Raw genomic sequence first — 16,936 nt, 5'->3', positions numbered from 1 at the left:
AAACTCCCCAAAAATACCTTTAAAAAACCTTAAAAAATAAACCAAAGAAACTCTTTAAAAATCCCCAAAATACCCTAAAAAAACCCAAAAAAACCCCTAAAAAATCTCCAAAAAATCCCTTTAAAAATTTTAAAAAATCTTTATAAAACCCTTTAAAAATCCCCCAAAAAATCCCCCTAAAAAATCCCCAAAAACCCCAAAAAAGCCAAAAATACAAAAAAAATCCCGCCCAAAAATGCTTTAAAATCTCCAAAAAAGCCCCTAAAAAACCCCAAAAATCCCCCAAATGTCGAGCTCAGGGTGGAGCCCCAAATGCCCCAAAAACCCCAAAAACTGCCCCAAAAATCTCCAAAAAACAAACCCCAAAATATCCGAAAAAATTCCGAAAAATCCGAAAAAAATCCGAAAAAATCCCAAAATCCGAGGGTTGGGTGGAGCCGCCCTAAAATCGGCGCTCGGAGGAGAAACCTCAAAAAAAAATCCCCAAAAAAATCCCCCAAAAAATCGAAATTCCCCAAAAACCCCAAATCCCCCCAAAAACGCAAAAAAAAAAAAATCCCCAAAATTCCCCCAAATCCGCCCCAAAATCGCCTCGAAAAATTCCAAAAAAATCCAAAAAAAATCCCCAAATTTCCCCTCCCCCCCCCGCTCTGCCCCTCCCCCTCCCTGGACCCCAAAAGTCCCAAAATTTCCCCAAAATTCCCCAAAATTCCCCAAAATTCCCCAAAATTCCCCAAATTTGCCCCAAATTTGCCCCAAATTCGGGGCCCCCTCAGCGCAGCTGGCGGGTCTCGGCGGTGGGCGGGGCTCGGAGAGGCCACGCCCACAATGGGCGGGTCATGCCCATATATGGGCGTGGTGACCATATATGGAGTGACAGGTCGGCTGTGGAGGAGGCCACGCCCACTGGCGGCACAAAGGCGCCGCTTGTTGGAGCGGGGGCGGGGCCAGGGCGGGACAGAGCGGCTTTGTACTGGGATGTACTGGGATGTACTGGGATGTACTGGGATGTACTGGGATGGACTGGGATGTACTGGGATGGACTGGGGGGACTGGGAGGGACTGGGGGGCACTGGGACAGAGCGGCTTTGTACTGGGATGTACTGGGATATACTGGGATATACTGGGAGGGACTGGGATGGACTGGGATGTACTGGGATGTACTGGGAGGGACTGGGATGGACTGGGATGTACTGGGATATACTGGGATGGACTGGGAGGGACTGGGGGGACTGGGAGGGACTGGGTTATACTGGGAGGGACTGGGGGGCACTGGGACAGAGCGGCTTTGTACTGGGATGTACTGGGATATACTGGGATATACTGGGAGGGACTGGGACAGAGCGGCTTTGTACTGGGATATACTGGGATATACTGGGATATACTGGGATATACTGGGAGGGACTGGGACAGAGCGGCTTTGTACTGGGATAGACTGGGAGGGACTGGGATAGAGGGGCTTTGTACTGGGATATACTGGGATATACTGGGTTATACTGGGAGGGACTGGGGCAGAGCGGCTTTGTACTGGGATGTACTGGGATATACTGGGAGGGACTGGGGGGACTGGGGGGGACTGGGGGGGACTGGGGGGACTGGGACAGAGCGGCTTTGTACTGGGATATACTGGGATATACTGGGAGGGACTGGGAGGGAACTGGGATGTACTGGGATAGACTGGAAGGGACTGGGATGGACTGGGAGGGACTGGGAGGGAACTGGGAGGGACTGGGACAGAGCAGCTTTGTACTGGGATAGACTGGGAGAACTGGGAGGGGACAGAGACAAACTGGGAGGGACTGGGGGGGACTGGGGGGGACTGGGAGGGACTGGGACAGAGCAGCTTTGTACTGGGATGTACTGGGATAGACTGGGAGGGACTGGGGGGGCCTGGGAGGGACTGGGACAGAGCGGCTTTGTACTGGGATAGACTGGGAGAACTGGGAGGGGACAGAGACAAACTGGGAGGGACTGGGAGGGAACTGGGATTGAACTGGACAGACTGGGACAGACTGGGACAGAGCGGCTTTGTTACTGGGAGCACTCGGAGGGACTGGGAGGGACTGGGGAGAACTGGGAGGGACTGGGACAGAGCGGCTTTGTACTGGGTTATACTGGGATAGACTGGGGGGGAACTGGGATGGACTGAGATAGAGCAGCTTTGTACTGGGAGGGACTGGGGAGAACTGGGAGGGGCTGGGACAAAGGGGCTTTGTACTGGGACAGACTGGGAGGGACTGGGAGATGGAACTGGGAGGGACTGGGAGGGACTGGGCCAGACTGGGCCAGACTGGGACAAAGGGGCTTTGTACTGGGAGCACTGGGAGGGACTGGGACAGAGGAGACTTTGTTACTGGGATGTAACTGGGAGGGACTGGGGGGCACTGGGACACAGGGGTCTTTGTTACTGGGAGCACTGGGAGGGACTGGGACAAAGGGGCTTTGTACTGGGACAGACTGGGAGGGACTGGGAGGGACTGGGAGGGACTGGGAGATGGAACTGGGAGGGACTGGGAGGGACTGGGCCAGACTGGGCCAGACTGGGACAAAGGGGCTTTGTACTGGGAGCACTGGGAGGGACTGGGAGGGAACTGAGACAAACTGGGATGGACTGGGAGGGAACTGGGAGGGACTGGGATGGACTGGGATAGAGCGGCTTTGTACTGGGAGGTCACTGGGGGGCACTGGGACAGAGGGGACTTTGTACTGGGAGCTGTAACTGGGAGGGACTGGGGGGGTTCCCAGTCCGTTACTGGTCCGGTACTGGGAGGGGGCGGGGCCTGGGACCCTGCCCAGTCCGTTACTGGTGTAACTGGGAGGGGGCGGGGCCGTTCCCAGTCCGGTACTGGTGTAACTGGTGTGTAACTGGTGTGTAACTGGTGTGTAACTGGTGTAACTGGTGTGTAACTGGTGTCACTGGTCTGTAACTGGTGTCACTGGTGTGTAACTGGTGTAACTGGTGTGTAACTGGTGTAACTGGTCTATAACTGGTGTCACTGGTCTGTAACTGGTGTCACTGGTGTCACTGGTGTAACTGGTGTAACTGGTCTGTAACTGGTGTAACTGGTCTGTAACTGGTGTGTAACTGGTGTAACTGGTCTGTAACTGGTGTGTAACTGGTGTGTAACTGGTCTATAACTGGTGTCACTGGTGTGTAACTGGTGTCACTGGTCCCGTACTGGTGTCACTGGTCTGTAACTGGTGTCACTGGTCTGTAACGGCTCCGTTACTGGTGTCACTGGTCTGTAACTGGTGTCACTGGTGTGTAACTGGTGTGTAACTGGTGTCACTGGTGTGTAACTGGTGTCACTGATCTGTAACGGCTCCGTTACTGGTGTCGCTGGTGTAACTGGTTTAACTGGTCCGTTACTGGTGTCACTGGTGTAACTGGTCTGTAACTGGTGTGTAACTGGTGTGTAACTGGTGTGTAACTGGTCTGTAACTGGTGTGTAACTGGTGTGTAACTGGTCCATAACTGGTGTGTAACGGCTCCGTTACTGGTGTCGCTGGTGTAACTGGTCTGTAACTGGTGTCACTGGTGTGTAACTGGTGTAACTGGTCTGTAACTGGTGTCACTGGTGTGTAACTGGTGTAACTGGTCTATAACTGGTGTCACTGGTCTGTAACTGGTGTAACTGGTCTGTAACTGGTGTCACTGGTGTGTAACTGGTGTAACTGGTCTGTAACTGGTGTAACTGGTCTGTAACTGGTGTAACTGGTGTGTAACTGGTGTCACTGGTGTGTAACTGGTGTAACTGGTCTGTAACGGCTCCGTTACTGGTGTAACTGGTGTAACTGGTCTGTAACTGGTGTCACTGGTCTGTAACTGGTGTAACTGGTGTGTAACTGGTCTATAACTGGTGTCACTGGTGTGTAACTGGTGTAACTGGTCTGTAACTGGTGTAACTGGTCTGTAACTGGTGTCACTGGTGTGTAACTGGTGTAACTGGTCTGTAACGGCTCCGTTACTGGTGTAACTGGTGTAACTGGTCTGTAACTGGTGTCACTGGTGTGTAACTGGTGTCACTGGTCTGTAACTGGTGTAACTGGTCTGTAACTGGTGTCACTGGTCTGTAACTGGTGTCACTGGTGTGTAACTGGTGTAACTGGTCTGTAACTGGTGTGTAACTGGTGTGTAACTGGTCTATAACTGGTGTCACTGGTGTGTAACTGGTGTAACTGGTCTGTAACGGCTCCGTTACTGGTGTCACTGGTGTCACTGGTGTGTCACTGGTGTGTAACTGGTGTGTAACTGGTCCATAACTGGTCTGTAACGGCTCCGTTACTGGTGTCACTGGTGTAACTGGTCTGTAACTGGTGTCACTGGTGTGTAACTGGTGTAACTGGTCTGTAACTGGTGTGTAACTGGTGTGTAACTGGTCTATAACTGGTGTCACTGGTCTGTAACTGGTGTAACTGGTGTGTAACTGGTGTCACTGGTGTGTCACTGGTGTGTAACTGGTGTGTAACTGGTGTGTAACTGGAGTGTAACTGGAGTGTCACTGGTGTGTAACTGGTGTGTAACTGGTGTGTAACTGGTGTGTCACTGGTGTGTAACTGGTGTGTAACTGGTGTGTAACTGGTCCATAACTGGTGTGTAACTGGTGTGTAACTGGTCCATAACTGGTCTGTAACGGCTCCGTTACTGGTGTCACTGGTGTGTCACTGGTGTGTAACTGGTGTGTAACTGGTCCATAACTGGTCTGTAACGGCTCCGTTACTGGTGTCACTGGTGTGTCACTGGTGTCACTGGTGTGTAACTGGTGTGTCACTGGTGTGTCACTGGTGTGTAACTGGTGTGTCACTGGTGTGTCACTGGTGTGTCACTGGTGTGTCACTGGTGTGTCACTGGTCCATAACTGGTGTGTAACTGGTCCGTAACTGGTCTGTAACTGGTCCGTAACTGGTGTCACTGGTGTAACTGGTGTGTAACTGGTCCATAACTGGTGTGTAACTGGTCCGTAACTGGTCTGTAACTGGTGTGTAACTGGTGTGTAACTGGTGTGTAACTGGTGTCACTGGTGTGTAACTGGTGTGTAACTGGTGTGTAACTGGTGTGTCACTGGTGTCACTGGTGTGTAACTGGTGTGTAACTGGTGTGTAACTGGTGTGTCACTGGTGTCACTGGTGTGTCACTGGTGTGTCACTGGTGTGTCACTGGTGTGTAACTGGTCCATAACTGGTGTGTAACTGGTCCATAACTGGTCTGTAACGGCTCCGTTACTGGTGTCACTGGTGTAACTGGTGTGTCACTGGTGTAACTGGTGTGTAACTGGTCCATAACTGGTGTGTAACTGGTCCATAACTGGTCTGTAACGGCTCCGTTACTGGTGTCACTGGTGTAACTGGTGTGTAACTGGTGTGTAACTGGTGTGTAACTGGTCCATAACTGGTGTGTAACTGGTCCATAACTGGTGTGTAACTGGTCCGTAACTGGTCTGTAACGGCTCCGTTACTGGTGTAACTGGTGTGTAACTGGTGTGTAACTGGTCCATAACTGGTGTGTAACTGGTCCGTAACTGGTCTGTAACGGCTCCGTTACTGGTGTCACTGGTGTAACTGGTGTGTAACTGGTGTGTAACTGGTGTGTCACTGGTGTGTCACTGGTGTGTCACTGGTGTGTCACTGGTGTGTCACTGGTGTGTAACTGGTCCGTAACTGGTCTGTAACGGCTCCGTTACCGGAGTCGCTGGGCGGGGGCGTGGCCTGGGCCCACCCCCGATGACGTCAGTGTCTATAAATAGCCGCGGGTCCGGCCGGGGCCGCGCGGGGGGAGCCGGAGCGGCCGGGCAGGTACCGGGGCAAACTGGGCAAACTGGGACAGACTGGGGTGAACTGGGACACACTGGGACAGACTGGGACCGACTGGGGTGAACTGGGGTGAACTGGGACACACTGGGGTGAACTGGGACAGACTGGGACCGACTGGGGGGCACTGGGACACACTGGGACAAACTGGGGCAAACTGGGGCAAACTGGGACACACTGGGACACACTGGGGTGAACTGGGAGGGACTGGGATGAACTGGGGGGGGCAGGGCCGGGCCCCCCCCCCCGACCTCGGGGTGACCTTGGGGCGGAGGGGCCGCTCCCAGTGACTCCCAGTAACTCCCAGTAACTCCCAGTAAGTCCCAGTAACTCCCAGTGTCCCCGTACGGCTCCCAGTAACTCCCAGTAACTCCCAGTAAGTCCCAATAAACTCCCAGTAACCCCCAGTAAGTCCCAGTAACTCCCAGTTTGTGGTCCCAGTAACTCCCAGTTTGTGTTCCCAGTAACTCCCAGTTTGTGGTCCCAGTAACTCCCAGTAACTCCCAGTAAGTCCCAGTAACTCCCAGTTCGTCCTCCCAGTGACCCCCGAGGGGCTCCACCAGTAACTCCCAGTCGCTCCCAGTAACCCCCAGTGACCCCCTACGGCTCCCAGTTTGTCCTCCCAGTAACCCCAGTACCCCCCTGTGACCCGCCCAGTAACCCCCGAGAGGCTCCCAGTGACTCCCAGTAACTCCCAGTTTGTGTTCCCAGTAACTCCCAGTTTGTCCCTGCACCTTCCCAGTCCCTCCCAGTAACCCCCAGTTTGTCTCCCAGTAACTCCCAGTAACTCTTGAGGGGCTCCACTGGTATTTCCCAGTAACTCCCAGTCCCTCCCAGTCCCTCCCAGTCCATCCCAGTTTATCCCAGTCCATCCCAGTCCATCCCAGTTCATCCCAGTCCATCCCAGTTTATCCCAGTTTATCCCAGTTTATCCCAGTTCATCCCAGTTCATCCCAGTTTATCCCAGTCCCTCCCAGTCCATCCCAGTTCATCCCAGTTCATCCCAGTTTATCCCAGTTCCCCGGACTGGAGTGGGGGAGGGGTCAAGGTCACGTTTCCATGACAACGGCAACGGCCCCGCCCCCCCATTGCCCAATGCCCCAGTCTGTCCCAGTTTAACCCAGTCTAAACCAGTTTAACCCAGTCTGTCCCAGTTTAACCCAGTGTAAACCAGTTTAACCCAGTCTGTCCCAGTTTAACCCAGTTTGTCCCAGTTTAACCCAGTCTGTCCCAGTTTAACCCAGTGTAAACCAGTTTAACCCAGTTTGTCCCAGTTTAACCCAGTCTGTCCCAGTTTAACCCAGTCTGTCCCAGTTCAAACCAGTTTAAACCAGTCCAGGCCTGGATTTCCCCCATTTCCCGGTTTTTTTTTGGGCCATTTTTCCTTTTTTCCCCATTTCCCCCCAAACTTTCCCAAAATTTGCTTTTTTTCCTCGGTTTTCCCCATTTTCCCTTTTCCCATGAATTTCCCCCAATTTTTCCCTTTTTTTCCCTGGATTTCCCCAACTTTCTCCCATTTTTCCCCAATTTTTCTCCCATTTTCCCCTTTTTTCTTGGATTTTCCCCAATTATTCCCATTTTTCCCAATCTTCCCCCATTTTTTCCTTGGATTTTCCCCAATTTTTGCCCATTTTTCTTGGAATTTTCCCCAATTTTCCCCCAGTTTTTCCACATTTTTCTTGGATTTTCCCCCCAGTTTTTTCTTGGATTTTTCCCCAATTATTCCCATTTTTTCCCAATTTCCCCCATTTTTTGCCTTTATTTTTGGATTTTTCCCAATTTTCCATTTTCTTGGATTTTTCCCAATTTATCCTTTTTTTTCGTTATTTTTCCCCCAAATTTTCCCAATTTCCCCATGAATTTCCCCCAAATTTTCCCTTTTCTCTTGAATTTTTTCCCTTTTTTCCATGAATTTCCCCCAATTTTTCCCCTTTTTTCTTGGAATTCCCCCAAATTTCCCAAATTTTCCCCATTTTTCTCTTTTTAAATGAATTTCCCTCATTATTTCCCTTTTTTTTCCCTTGGATTTTCCCCGATTTTTCCATTTTTCTTGGATTTTTCCCAAATTTCCCAAATTTTTCCTGAATTTCCTTCAAATTTCCTGATTTTCCCCCAATTTTTCTCAATCTTCCCAAAATTTCCCCCCAAAATTTCCCAAAAAAAAAAAGCACAAAATTGGGAAAAATGACCAAAAATGAAAGAAAATGGAGAAAATGGGGAAAAATTGGGAGAAAAAGGGAAAAAAATGAGGTGGAGAAAATGGGAAAAATTGGGAAAAAATGGGGAAAATTGGGAAAAAATTGGGGAAAAATTGGGGGGAAATTGGGGAGAAATTGGAAAAATTTGTGTCAAAAATGGGAAAAAAAGGGTGGAAATTTTGGGAGAAATCAGGAAAAAATGGGGGGAAAAGGGGAAAATTTGGAAAAATGGAATATTGGGATAAAAATCAGAAAAAATCGGGGGGAATGGGAAAAAATTGGGATAAAACTGGGGGGAAGTGGGGAAAATTTGAGGAAAAATGGGGAAAAATTTGGTGTAAAAAGGGGAAATTTGGGGGAATGGAGGGAAAATGGTGGGAAAATGGGAAATTGGGAAAAATTGGGTGGAAAAATGGGAAAAATGGGGAAAATGGGGAAAAATTGGGGAAAATTGGGAAAAATTTGGAGGAAATTGTGGAAAATGGGAAAATTCAGGGGGAAAATGGGGAAAATGGGGAAATTTGGAAAAATTGAAGAAAATCGGGAAAAATGGGAAAATTTGGAGGAAAATTGGGGGAAATTGGGAAAATTTGGGGGAAATTGGGGGAAATTGGGAAAAATGGGTGAAAAATGGGAAAATTTGGGGGGAAAAGGGAAAAATTGGGGGAAATTGGGAAAAATAGGGAAAAATTGGGGGAAAATTGAGGGAAATTGGGGGAAATTGGGAAAAATTGGGGGAAATTTGGGGGGAAAAAGGGAAAAATGGGGGAAAATTGGGGGAAAATTGGGAAAATGGGGGGAAATGGTGGGAAAAGAGGAAAATTGTGAAAATTGGGGGGAAAATGTTAAAATGGGAAGAAATTTGGGGAAAAAGGGTGAAAAATTGGGGGAAAGGGAAAAATGGGAGAAAATGGGGAAAAATTGGAAATAAATGAGAAAAAAAAAGAGAAAAAATGAGAAAAATGGGGAAAATGGGGAAAATGGGGCAAAAGGGTAAAAAATTGGGAGAGAATTGTGGAAAAATGGGAAAAATTGGGGAGAAATTGGGATAAAATTGGGATAAAATTGGGGAAAATGGGAAAAATTGAAGAAAATCGGGAAAAATGGGAAAATTTGGAGGAAATTTGGGGAAATTGGGGGAAATTGGGGGAAATTGGGGAAAATGGGAAAAATTGGGAAAAATTGGGGGAAAAGGGGGGTAATTGGGAAAATTTGGGGGGAAATTTGGGAAAATTGGGGGGAAATTGGGGAAAATGGGGAAAATTGGGGAAAATTGGGGAAATTTGGGGGAAATTGGGGGAAAATTGGGGGGAAATGGGAAAAATGGGTGGAAAATTGGGAAAAATTGGGGGGAAAAAGGGAAAAATTGGGGGGAAAATGGGGAAATTGGGAAAAATGGGGAAAAATTGGGGGAAAATTGGGGGAAAATTGGGAAAAATGGGGGAAATGGGGGAAATTTGGGGGGAAATTTGGGGGAAATTGGGGGAAATTGGGATAAAATTGGGATATGATGGGGAATATTGGGGGAAATGTGAAGAAAATTGGGAAAATTGGGGAAAATGGGGGAAATTTGGGGGAAAATTGGGAAAATTTGGGGGAAAAGGGAGAAATGGGGGAAATTTGGGGGAAATGGGGAAAAATTGGGGAAATTGAGAAAAGTGGGGACGGATTGGGAAAGTTGGTGGGAAATGGGGAAAAATTTGGGGGAAATTTTGGGGGAAACGGGTTAGGGCTGGGGGGGGAGAAAGGGAAAAATTGGGGGAAATTGGGGGAAAATTGGGGGGAAATTGGGAAAAAGGGGTGGAAAATTGGGAAAATTTGGGGGGGGGAAAGGGAAAAATTGGGGGAAATTGGGAAAAATTGGGAAAATGGGGAAATTTTGGGGGAAAACGGGAAAATGTGCGGCGAACCTCCCAGGTGCACAGGTGCGGCCGCGATGGCGCCGAGCGCGGCGGGGCCAGGTGAGCCGGGGCGGTGACGTCATCGGGGAGGGGTGACGTCATCGGTGACGTCATTGACCCCGCCCTTCCCCCCTCCAGAGCCGGCGAAGTCGGAGTGGGAGCGGTTCCATTATGGTGAGTGGGGGAGGGGCCCAGGTGTGCCCAGGTGTAACCCGTGAGTAACCTGTGAGTAACCTGTGAGTATCCCATGAGTAACCCAGGTGTATCCCAGGTGTAACCCAGGTGTATCTCAGGTGTATCCCAGGTGTATCCCAGGTGTAACCCAGGTGTATCCCAGGTGTAACCCAGGTGTATCCCAGGTGTATCCCAGGTGTAACCCAGGTGTATCTCAGGTGTAACCCAGGTGTATCCCAGATGTGCCCAGCTGTGATTTTGGGGTGTCTCAGGTGGATTTTGGGGCTGGTTTGGGGCTGGTTTTTGGTGGTTTTGGGGTCTCACCTGCCCCAGGTGTATTTTTGGGGTTCCAGGTGCTGTTTTGGGCTGGTTTTTGGTGATTTTGGGCTGGTTTTTGGTGATTTTGGGCTGGTTTTTCGTGGTCTTGGGCTGGTTTTTGGGCTGGTTTGGGGTGATTTTGGGTGATTTTGGGGTCTCACCTGTCCGAGATGTGTTTTGGGGTTCCAGATGTGGTTTTGGGGTGTTTTGGGTTATTTTTTGTGGTTTTGGGGTCTCACCTGCCCCAGGTGTGGGTTTGGCCTCTTTTGGGCTGCTTTTGGGCTGATTTTGGGTGGTTTTTGGTGGGTTTGTCCTGGTTTTGGGCTGTTTTGGGTTATTTTTGGTGGTTTTGGGGTCTCACCCGTCCTGGGTGTATTTTTGGGGTTCCAGGTGTGATTTTGGGCACTTTTGGGCTGGTTTGGGTTATTTTTGGTGTTTTGGGGTCTCACCTGCCCCAGCTGTGGTTTTGGGGTGGGTTTTGGTGATTTTGGGCTGGTTTGGGCTGGTTTGGGCTGGTTTGGGGGTGTTTGGGGTGGTTTTGGGCTGGTTTGGGGGTGTTTGGGGTGGTTTTGGGCTGGTTTGGGGGTGTTTGGGGTGGTTTTGGGCTCTCCCCTGTCCCAGGTGTGTTTTTGGGCTGGGTTTGGGGTCTCACCTGTCCCAGCTGTGGTTTTGGGGTTCCAGGTGTGATTTTGGGCTCTTTTGGGTTGATTTTTGGATATTTTTGGTGGTTTGGGGTGTTTTGGGGCTGGTTTGGGGTGTTTTGGGTGATTTTCGGGTCTCACCTGTCCCAGCTGTGTCCCAGCTGTATTTTTGGGGTTCCAGGTGTGGTTTTGGGCTGGTTTTGGGTATTTTTGGTGGTTTTGGGGTCTCCCCTGTCCCAGCTGTGGTTTTTGGGTGGTTTTTGGTGGTTTTGTCCTGGTTTTGGGCAGTTCTGTCCTGGTTTTGGTGGTTTTGGGGTCTCACCCATCCTGGGTGTATTTTTGGGGTTCCAGGTGCAGTTTTGGGCTGGTTTTTGGTGGTTTTGGGCTGGTTTGTTTTGCTATTTTTGGTGGTTTTGGGGTCTCACCTGCCCCAGGTGCGGTTTTGGGCTCTTTTGGGCTGATTTTAGGGTAATTTCTGTGGTTTTGGGGTCTCACCTGTCCCAGCTGTGTCCCAGATGTATTTTTGGGGTTCCAGATGTGGTTTTGGGCTGGTTTTGGGGTAATTTTGGTGGTTTTGGGGTCTCCCCTGTCCCAGCTGTGGTTTGGGCGGTTTTGGGGTGGTTTTTGGGGTAATTTTGGGGTATTTTTTTGGTATTTTTGGGCTGGTTTTGTGGTGGTTTTTGGGGTATTTTGGGGGTGGTTTTTGGGGTAATTTTGGGGTATTTTTTTGGTATTTTTGGGCTGGTTTTGTGGTGGTTTTTGGGGTATTTTTGGGGTAATTTGGGGGCTGTTTGGGGGTGGTTTTTGGGGCTATTTTGGGGTGGTTTTTGGGGCTGTTTTTGGGGTATTTTTGGGGCTGGTTTTGGGGTGGTTTTTGGGGTATTTTTGGGGCTGGTTTTGGGGCAGTTTTTGGGGTAATTTTGGGGTAATTTTGGGGCTATTTTGGGGCTGGTTTTGGGGCTGGTTTTGGGGTATTTTTGGGGCTGTTTTTGGGGCTGTTTTGGGGTATTTTTGGGGTAATTTTGGGGCTATTTTGGGGCTGTTTTTGGAGCTGATTTTGGGGTATTTTTGGGGTAATTTGGGGCAGTTTTGGGCTCTCACCTGTCCCGTCCCAGATTACGACTCTCTGCGCCTCGGGGGCCTCATCGTGGCCGGGATCTTCTTCGTGCTCGGGATCCTCCTCATCCTCAGTGAGAGACGCGAAATCCCCCAAAAGAGCCCCAAAAAGATCCCCCTAAAATATCCCCCAAATCCCCCCAAAATATCCCCAAAATATCCCAAATATTCCCAAAAGATTCCCTAAAACATCCCCAAAAGATCCCCCCAAAAAGATCCCAAAATACCCCAAAAAATCCTCCCAGAATTAACCCAAAATCCCCCCCCCCCAAAAATCCCCCAAATATTCCAAAAATAATTCCCCAAAAATATCCACAAAATCATCCCAAAATTATCTGGAAAAATAAAAAAAATCCCCCAAAAAATCCCCAAAATTATCCCAAAAATTTCCCTAAATTATCCCAAAAATAGCCCCAAAAATGATCCCAAAGAATATCCCCAAAAAATTCCAACCTTATCCCAAAGATATCGCAAATATCTCCCAAAATTATCCCAAAAAACCCCAAAATCACCCCCAAATTCCCCCCAAAAATGACCCCAAAAATATCCCACAAAAATATCCCAAAAATATCCCAAACTATTCCCAAAAAATCCCCAAATTTTATCTCAAAAATATCCCAAATTATCCCCCAAAATCTCCCAAATATTCCCCAAATTATCCCCCCAAAAATCTCAAAAATGTCCCCAAATAGATCCCAAAATATTCCCAAAAATATCCCAAAAAATATTCCCAAAATATTCCCGAAAATCCCAAAATTTTATCTCAAAAATATCCCCAAATTACCCTGAAAAATATCCCAAAATTATCCCAAAAATGTCCCAAAAAAATCCCCCAAATATTCCCCAAAATCCCCAAATTTTATCCCAAAATCACCCCAAAATATCCCCAAAATTCCCCCAAAAATGATCCCAAAAATATCCCAAAATATTCCCCCAAAATCCCCACATTTTATCCCCAAAATCTCCCAAATATTCCCCAAATTATCCCCAAAAAATCCCAAAAATGACCCCAAATAGATCCCAAAATATTCCCAAAAATATCCCAAAAAATATCCCAAAATATTCCCGAAAATCCCCAAATTTTATCTCAAAAATATCCCCAAATAATCCCAAAAATATCCCGAAAAAAATCCCCAAATTATTCCCCCAAAATCCCCAAATTTTATCCCAAAATTATCCCCAAATATCCCCAAAATCTCCCAAATATTCCCCAAATTATCCCCCAAAAAATCCCAAAATCTCCCCAAATAGATCCCAAAATTACCCCAGAAATATCCCAAAAAATATCCCAAAATATTCCCAAAAAAATCCCCAAATTTTATCCCAAAATCACCCCAAAATATCCCCAAATTCGCCCCAAAAATGATCCCAAAAATGATCCCAAAATATCCCCGAAATATTCCCCAAAAAATCCCCAAATTTTATCTCAAAAAGATCCCAAAAAAATCCCCAACATCTCCCAAATATTCCCCCCAAATCCAAAAAAAATCCCCAAATTATCCCCAAAAAAATCCCCAAATTATCCCCAAAAATCCCCAAATTATCCCCAAAAATCCCAAATTATCCCCAAAAAACCCCCCACCCAACCCCAAAAAAATCCCCAAATTATCCCCCAAAAAAATCCCCAAATTATCCCCCCAAAAATCCCCCAAATTATCCCCAAAAAATCCCCAAATTATCCCCAAAAAATCCCCAAATCCCAAATTATCCCCCAAAAATCCCCAAATTATCCCCAAAAAATCCCCAATTGATCCCCAAAAAAATCCCCAAATTATCCCCAAAAATCCCCAAATTATCCCCAAAAATCCCCAAATTATCCCCAAAAAATCCCCAGTTGATCCCAAATTCCCCCCAAATTCCCAGCGGGACCCCCAGTTCCCATCCCAGTCCCTCCCAGTCCAAACCAGTTCCCTCCCAGTATGGTCCCAGTCCCTCCCAGTACAAACCAGTGACCCCCAATCCCTGTCCCAGTTCCCTCCCAGTCCCTCCCAGTCTGTCCCAGTTCATCCCAGTTCCCTCCCAGTATAAACCAGTAACCCCCAGTCCCTCCCAGTCCATCCCAGTACAAACCAGTAACCCCCAATCCCTGTCCCAGTTCATCCCAGTAACCCAAAACCTCAAACCAGTAACAAAAACCCCATCCCAGTACAAACCAGTAACCCCCGGTCCCTCCCAGTCCATCCCAGTACAAACCAGTAACCCCCAATCCCTGTCCCAGTTCCCTCCCAGTCCCTCCCAGTCTGTCCCAGTTCCCTCCCAGTAACCCAAAACCTCAAACCAGTAACAAAAACACCCCTCCCAGTACAAACCAGTAACCCCCAGTCCCTCCCAGTTCCCTCCCAGTCTGTCCCAGTTCATCCCAGTTCCCTCCCAGTATAAACCAGTAACCCCCAGTTCCTGTCCCAGTCCCTCCCAGTATAAACCAGTATCCGCGATTCCCCTCCCAGTCCAAACCAGTTCCCTCCCAGTATGGTCCCAGTGCCCTCCCAGTATATCCCAGTATAAACCAGTGACCCCCAATCCCCCTTTAACCCTTTCCCCGTCCTTCCCAGTCCCTCCCAGTATAAACCACTAACCCCAAATCCCTGTCCCAGTTCCCTCCCAGTCCCTCCCAGTCCATCCCAGTTCCCTCCCAGTCCCTCCCAGTCCATCCCAGTCCATCCCAGTTCCCTCCCAGTTCCCCCCAGTCCATCCCAGTTCCCCCCAGTTCCCCCCAGTCCATCCCAGTTCCTCTCCCCAGGTCGCCGCTGCCGCTGCAAGTTCGACCAACAGCCCAAGTAACTGGGACATACTGGTTTATACTGGGAGGGACTGGGAATGGGGCTGGGGAAGGGTTAAAGCGGGGATTGGGGTCACTGGTTTATACTGGGAGGGACTGGGACAAACTGGGAGGGACTGGGACAAACTGGGAGGGAACTGGGAGAGGGAATTGGGAGGGACTGGCGATACTGGTTTAAACTGGGATGGACTGGGGAAGGGTTAAAGTGGGATTGGGGGTTACTGGTTTATACTGGTTTGTACTGGTTTATACTGGTTTGTACTGGGAGGGGTTGGGGGCACTGGGGGGGGGTTACTGGTTTGTACTGGTCTGGAACTGGTCCATACTGGTCCATACTGGTTTGTACTGGTCTGGAACTGGTTCTGACTGGTCCGTACTGGTCCGTACTGGTCCGTACTGGTCCATACTGGTCCATACTGGTCCATACTGGTCCGTACTGGTCCATACTGGTCTGTACTGGTCCGTACTGGTCCGTACTGGTCCATACTGGTCCGTACCGGTCCCTAACTGGTCCGTACCGGTCCATACTGGTCCGTACTGGTCCGTACTGGTCCGTACTGGTCCCTAACTAGTTTATACTGGTCCATACTGGTCCATACTGGTTTATACTGGTCTGTACTGGTCCGTGCTGGTCCATACTGGTCCGTACCGGTCCCTAACTGGTCCATACTGGTCCGTGCTGGTCCATACTGGTCCGTACTGGTCCGTACTGGTCCATACTGGTCCATACTGGTCCATACTGGTTTATACTGGTCTGTACTGGTCCATACTGGTCCATACTGGTCCGTACTGGTCCATACTGGTCCGTACTGGTCCGTACTGGTCCGTACTGGTCCATACTGGTCCATACTGGTCCGTACTGGTCCATACTGGTCCGTACTGGTCCCTAACTGGTCTGTACTGGTTTCAGGACGGGGGAGCCGGATGAGGCCGAGGGCGCCTTCAGGCAATCGATGCGCCGTGAGTGGGGGAGCCCCAAAATCCCCAAAATTCCCCAAAAAATTCCCCAAAAAAAAATCTCCTTCAAAAAACCCAATTTCCCCAATTTCCCCCAAATCTCCCAAAATTCCCTCAAATTTTCCCCGAATTTCCCAAAATCACGAAAATTCCCCCAAAAAATCTCCTTCAAAAACCCCAAATTTCCCCTAAAATTCCCCCAAAATCTCCCAAAGTTCCCCCAAAATTCCTCCAAAATTCTCACAAAATTCCCCTAAAATTTAAAAAAATTCCCCCAAATTCTCCAAATTTCCCAAAATCCCCGCAAATTCCCCAAAAATTCCAAAAAAATCCCCAAAAATTCCACCCAAAATCCCCTAAATTCCCCCAAATTTCCCCAACAACTTCCCCAAAAATCCCCCAAAATTTCCCCAAATTTCCCAAAAATCACGAAAATTCCCCCAAAAAATCTCCTTCAAAAACCCCAAATTTTTTGGGGAATGTTTGGGGGGGGTTTTGGGGGATTTGGGATTTTTGGGGGGAAATTTTGGGGATTTTTGGGGAAAATTTTGGGGAATTTGTGGGGGGTTTTTGGGGGTTTTGTTGGGTTTGGGGAATAGAATTTGGGGGAAATTTGGGGGGGAAATTTGGGGAATTTTAGGGGGAGTTTGGGGAATTTTAGGGGGAGTGTGGGGAATTTTGGGGGCATTTGTGGAAATTTGGGGAATTTTGTGGGGGCGTTTGGGGTTTCAAGGGAATTTTTTTCGGGGGATTTTGGGGAATTTTGGGGGAAATTTGGGAATTTGGGGGATTCTTTGGGGATTTTTGGGAACAGAATTGGGGTTTTGGGGGATTTGGGGGAAATTTGGGGAATTTTGGGGGCAATTTGGGGAGTTTGGGGGATTTCAGGGTTGAACTGGGGTTTTTGGGGGGGAATTTTGGAAGGATTTTGGGGAATTTTGCGGATTTGTGGGGGGATTTTTTGGGGATTTTTGGGGGGGATTTGGGGGATTTTTTGGAGATTTTTTTGGGGATTTTCGGGAGGGTTTTGGGGATTTTTTGGGA

The 16,936-nt window shown here is 48.7% G+C and overlaps 1 long non-coding RNA gene across 1 annotated transcript; it reads left to right on the top strand.

The window, feature by feature from the left end:
• Window positions 1–9,920: 9,920 nt before the first annotated feature.
• LOC115916009 lies at window positions 9,921–15,897 on the top strand. Its single transcript, XR_004061559.1, has 5 exons — window positions 9,921–9,967; window positions 10,046–10,081; window positions 12,156–12,230; window positions 14,897–14,933; window positions 15,846–15,897. It is a non-coding gene; the product is annotated as an uncharacterized LOC115916009 (long non-coding RNA).
• The last annotated feature ends 1,039 nt before the right edge of the window (window positions 15,898–16,936 follow it).

The sequence above is a fragment of the Camarhynchus parvulus genome, unplaced genomic scaffold (assembly GCF_901933205.1).
Source record: "Camarhynchus parvulus unplaced genomic scaffold, STF_HiC, whole genome shotgun sequence".
Taxonomy (NCBI): Eukaryota; Metazoa; Chordata; class Aves; order Passeriformes; family Thraupidae; genus Camarhynchus; species Camarhynchus parvulus.
Note: the sequence above shows the minus strand (reverse complement) of the source record. Positions and strands in the feature narration are given on the sequence as shown.